At 44.1% G+C, this 6,000-nt stretch overlaps 1 protein-coding gene across 1 annotated transcript in view; it reads left to right on the top strand.

Moving 5' to 3' along the window:
- The first annotated feature begins 3,920 nt into the window (after nt 1–3,920).
- Nucleotides 3,921–6,000, top strand: part of znf469 (zinc finger protein 469) — a 181,395-nt gene continuing 179,315 nt past the window's right edge. The window contains exon 1 of the mRNA XM_085779576.1: nt 3,921–3,956. The gene's annotated coding sequence lies outside the window, so the exon portion shown is untranslated. The remainder of the gene's footprint in view (nt 3,957–6,000) is intronic.

Below are 6,000 nucleotides of genomic sequence, written 5' to 3'. Positions count from 1 at the left end.
CAGGTCAACAGGTCACAACTTATTTCACAGGATATTTTTTTATTTGACAAACTCTTCACACAGGCCATTTTTGCATGCATGCTTGGACTTCAAACATACATCTTACACAGCTTGTAAGACCTCCAAAAGGCCTCCAAAAATAGATTTTGCCAACTATGGTATTCAATTAAAAGGGAGGGTCCCTAACTGTAACTATAAAACTGAAACTTGGCAAACTGTCTAACATACAAAGAGTTGCAGAACAGGTGACTGTATATGCAACAAAATAAAACAAAGACTGGAGCAGTCATGATGACAAATCAAAAACAGTTTTTGTTTAAGAAGATAATCATGTCTGCCTTCTCAGGCTGAGGAGGTCTGTACATTAGTGACACGTGGTGAGGGTCAAGCAATGTTTACTTTATTTGCAAAACACTGATGATGAAGTCCAGAGTGTGTTATCAGGGGCGCGCTGATGTTGACGGGAAAGCCGGAGGAGGTGTGGGAACCGGGTGAGACGGCGGCTGGGCGCATCAGCAGAGCGGGGTTGGTTTCACTGAGAGCAGAGAGCAGACCGGGGAGAGTGAGAGGCGGTGGCCGCGGCTGCTGCACTCGCGCTGCACTGTGACTCTCCCACTCCTCACGAGCTCCACACTGACAAGCTACCGGCAACACAGCGCCTCTGTCTGCCCTTTCAAAGTAAAAAGCCGCTGTCTGACGTTTAATAGCAGCGGGATGGTTGTGAAAATAGATGCGGTGGTGCGGGGCGGGTCAAATTACTTCAAACTAGTGCGAGCGGAGTAAAACAAACAAACTAGTGCGGACATTTAGGAACCGAAAAAAAGGATCGAAATTCAAACGGCTTCTTAACGATTCCGGAACCGGACGTTAGGAACCGGTTCCTATTTGGAACCGTTTTTCGGTGCCCAACCCTAATTAGGAGGGTGTTTTTATTGGGATTCTCTTCGTCCTTATTCATTTGTTATTTCCTGGGTGTCATTATTTGATTGTCTTTTATCAAGATGTATGTGTGGACCCGTGTTTCGCTGCCTTCCTGCACTTCTGCTTCTGTTACTCATGTTTCATTCCCTGATGTAAAACCAGTGGATGAGGGGAACAAACATAAAAAAAAAGTGTTCTGAGTGAGAGGAAAGGAAGGTCTAGAAGCAGAACAATGTTTAAAGCAGAAGTTAGCGATATTTTTGTGTTAATATAAGTCTTAAATAGTTATATCTTCCCACAGCAATCACTTACATAGAGTGTTTGGACCGAAACACGGGTCTCTCAGTCACTCTGCTCTGCTCTGAGCCGAGGAGAAAACTTTTCTCGTATCCTACAAGTTTTATCCAATGAGGAGAGGGAACGGCATGAAGGGCTGTGTGTGCAGCCAAGGGATGCGTGTGAATGTGGTAACGTAGGGACGAGGACCAATAGATCCAGGCGGGGGCTGCTAACTCCATCGGCTGACAAGACGTTATGGTGCGTTCAAGGCAACTCCTAACTCGTGTTTTTCCGACCTGTGAAGTCGTACCAGTTTGATCTGGTACGAGTTCACGGGTCGGAAGTTACGAGTGGCCGTTAGTGCACTTTCACAGGCAACAGGTCGGAGAAACGCGAGTTGCGGGTTGCCTGGAACGCTACAAAGTCGTAAGTCGTGACTTGAAGCTGTAATTTACGGTTTCAAAAGCCTGCCTGGAACGCAGCCAAAACGACCGGATCGCTTACTTCTGCTTTAAGGAAAATAAAAACTATTTAAACCTTACTCCAGCTGTAAACAACTGTGAAACGATAAATAAGACAGGTTTTCACAGCATACTTAGTTACTTTAATAAGGGTCAACTAACGTAAGAAAGGCAGCAGCCTTCACAGCAGGCAGTACAGCAACACACAGCTCTCACACTGCCACACACTGGACCTGACCGGGCTCCCTCTCTCTCCACTGTGATACCTCGTGCTAACTGATGAGTGGGAACAGCTGTGTGTAGCCGTACACTGTAAATTAAGATGGATGTAGCCTTGGTGACATCACCAGCACATTTCCGAAGAGCAGTTTTAAAGCTCAGTGCGCTGTCACCATCCTGCCACTACCTGCCTCCACCAAATTCCTGGCTAATCCAAAATAGAGGAGGACTGTGTGTGGAGCCCGGCCTCAGTATGGCAAGCACATGCCCCAGCCAACTGTCACTCATGGCAGCATGTCTACAGAAATGCAGAATTTTAAGCCTTGATAAAATTTAAAGAGGAACTATGCAGGATTTCTAGCTTAACTACTCTACATTTTTACCTTAATTAAACAGCTTTGGAATAATTGTGATGGTTAAATAAATGACTTGTTACTTGTTACAGGGAGAATGGAGGCTCTCCTTCCACCTAGCGTCTCTTGGCTGAAAACCAACCTTGTAAGATCAGTGCCACCGGCCCGGTGTCCCAGATGTTGTCTCGGTGGCACAGCATCACAAATGTGCCCCTTTACCTGTAATCTCTTGTTTAGACTACAGAAATATACATGTCATAACACCTCCTAACAGCGAGGTTAGGAGGTGTTATAATGATGGTCCAATAATGTAAGACAGGAAATAAAGGAGCTGCCTTAAATTCAGGAAGTAGTGGATGTGCACAGAGTCCATTAGCATAGATCCCCACCCTTCAATAGCCATATAAGGACACCATGACCACCATAAGGAGGTTTGTGCATTCTGTCCACCTTAAGTCATTAAGCAAACAATGAAAAAGAGAGAGGAAAAAGAGAGATATGAGGATCAAAGTCATTTTAGGTGAAGAGGAGTTAAAGGTTATACCTGCAACTTTTTCATCAAAACAATTCATTTTTAAACAATAGGCCTACATCCACAGAACTTCTAGAGGGGTGCATAATAGTATTAATTTTACTGATTTTAAATTTTTTTTTATATAGTATATAAATAATTGTTTTCTAAATTTTGACGGGTCCAAAATATAAATATTTACATCTGGTTATGCTGGCAACGTCAGCATGAAATGATCTCTGTGCCAACAGCTTTAGTATGTTGATGTCGCGAGAGGCGAAGCTCAGGGACCAGATCGTGATAGCTCTGTGGAGAAAATGGCATCGTGCTAATGCTAATGCTATCTAATGGTCAGCCAGTACTGTAATGTTTCCGGTGCAGGCGTGATGCTGCGGGTTTGTCGGGTGAGTTAGTGTGAAATGATTCAGATGTGTTTCCAGTCTGCTGTCAACACCAGAGCTGCTGCTCGTTAAATATGGTTAGCATTAGCTTAGCTTTAGCTACTAGCCGCTACCTATAGGCGTACCTGGCAACCAGTACAATTGAAGGTTGGATGAAAGCAGGCGAGTGTGAGTGCGACACTTACTGGCTGGGAGGAATTAAACTTGTAGCTAACACCTTTTTAATAATATTTATTATTAATTATAATAATATAATAATATAATAATATTATATATATAATATTTTATTTTCTTCTGTTAGTAGAGGTGGGACTGGGGCAGGTAAATCAAAGGCCTGGAAGGAGGTAACAGATGTGGTGAATCAAGTGTCCTTGCTTTAAAGAACCATCGAAGAAGAGGAGCAAAAATAGTTCAATGTGAAACATGAAAAACACACATAAGAACAACAACAGCCACGGGAGTAGGAGGCTCTTCACTGCCTCAGCTGTCTGTTGCAGAGGAGCATCGCTAGCATCAACACAAGAAGTTGTACAGGCAGGTTATATTCTTACGATTAACCAGCTGTCTCTCACAGCTCCATCCTCCTAACCAGTGCCAAGTGCATAATTGCCCAGAATGAAGCTGTATGCGTCCCACCAGGCCACTGCGCCACAACGTGTATCAACACACACTTTGTTTGAGCCAGTGATTCTTCCGCTGATGTGTCTCAGTGTGTAACTGTTTTGTCTACACTTGTCTCTGATAGGAGAGCGTGACCAAGCTGCTGACATCAGCTGCAGAAAGAGGTCCTGCTCCTACAGAAGCTCAAACAGTAAGTGCAGAATTTTTTAAGCACCCATAAATAAACAATTTTTATTCTGTATTTGTACTGCATGTAAAAAAAAAAACACAAATACAGAATAAAAAGGAAGGCCGAGTACTCTGCACTGCCGTTCGGCCCGTAGGCCAAAACGACAGTGAGAGACCTATCCCCGACCCGAAGGAGCGCGAGATCGACAGGCGGATCGGTGCGGCGGCCGCAGTAATGCGGTCATTGTATCGGTCCGTCGTGGTGAAGAAGGAGCTGAGCCGAAAGGCAAAGCTCTCGATTTACCGGTCGATCTACGTTCCCACCCTCACCTATGGTCATGAACTCTGGGTCATGACCGAAAGAACTGGATCCCGGATACAAGCGGCCGAAATGAGCTTCCTCCGCAGGGTGGCGGGGCGCTCCCTTAGAGATAGGGTGAGGAGCTCTGTCACCCGGGAGGAGCTCGGAGTAGAGCCGCTGCTCCTCCACATCGAGAAGAGCCAGCTGAGGTGGCTCGGGCACCTGTATAGGATGCCCCCTGGACGCCTCCCTCGTGAGGTGTTCCAGGCATGTCCCACCGGGAAGAGGCCCCGAGGAAGACCCAGGACACGCTGGAGTGACTATGTCACTCGGCTGGCCTGGGAATGCCTTGGGGTCCCCCCGGAAGAGCTGGAGGAAGTGTTCGGGGAGAGGGAGGTCTGGGGATCCCTGCTCCGACTGCTGCCCCCGCGACCCGACTCCGGATAATGCGGCGGACAATGGATGGATGTACTGCATGTACATGGACTGTATCCATCCAGAGTACTGTGCACTTCTGCAGACACTCAGGCCTGCGTGCATGAAAAGTGGCTCTGAACAGTCTTCTACCCCACTTTGTGGAGGATTATGGCTGTTGTCAGTTTTGGACTTACAGTAGTTCAATGAATTAAAATGGTAAACCAAGTTCACAGCAGAAATCATGTCAAAAGACATTAAAATGTCCATACGCACTTTTCAAAGTCAACAGACACCAGTGATCCACTTCACCAATGTCGATCCAGATGTTAGAAACAATGACTGCCTCATCCTAAATTACTTAATATTCTGCAAAGCTTCAGATTTCTAAAATTTATGAGGACATAAAAGTGTAACGGGGAAGTAGTGTTTGGAACATACTGAACATATGAATCAGGGGTGATGGAGAGGATTATTTTATATTTTGATGTGTTTGCTTGACACGACACACAAACTCTGGGCCCACATTGGGATTATGGCTGGGTTAATGTTCTTTGTAATGGTTAGTTTCAAATTGAATTAAATGGATTTTTATATTCCAGCCATTTACAACCCGTTTGAAAAAACCTATTGTTGTAGGTTATACACAAAAACGTTTGATTGCCTGCATGATGACGGGCAACATGCAGTTCAGATTATCCTTTCATGTCTTCAAAGCCTTGAATTATCAAACTAATACAATCTGGTGGGCCCTTGATGGCTTCAAATGAAATTGATTTGGCAAAACAAGTCTTGCAAATTGATTGATTGGGATTGAATCTCTGAAAAGGTCTTGTCAACAGCAGTTTGGTTGACTTGATTTCCATCTGAAAGCACTGTAGAGAAATGGCTGGGTATAAATGTACTTTCAGAACAATACCTCATTCAACATTATTTACAAAACATAATGCTGAATTTGCATATTGACACACACGTTTCCCATTGTTATAATTCATCTTGACTGTTATGAATATCAGATGCTCAACTTTTCCTCCAACTTCAAAATGCGACATACATGCGTGAATTGGAAAAAACTGTTTCGGATTACAAAAGGCTACCAATACACAGTTTTAGTCTAAGTGGCTTGTTGAGCAACATTTCTTTAAACTGTGCATATACGTAAGCCTGTGAATATTCTCATTTGTCCAGGTCATACTGTAGTTATCTCAAGTAAACCTTGCGGTGTGCATATACGTGAATAAGAAAATACTTGTAATCATCATACTTTATTTTGTCATATGGAAGGAAGATGGATTATATGACTGACAAATGGTGCAAATGTTTAGACAGATTTGACTTTTTATCAAAATTA

The sequence above is a fragment of the Trachurus japonicus genome, chromosome 6 (assembly GCF_045865225.1).
Source record: "Trachurus japonicus isolate A0001 chromosome 6, Traja_1.0".
In the NCBI taxonomy this organism is placed as follows: Eukaryota; Metazoa; Chordata; class Actinopteri; order Carangiformes; family Carangidae; genus Trachurus; species Trachurus japonicus.
This window is presented reverse-complemented; position numbering and strand designations above follow the sequence as displayed.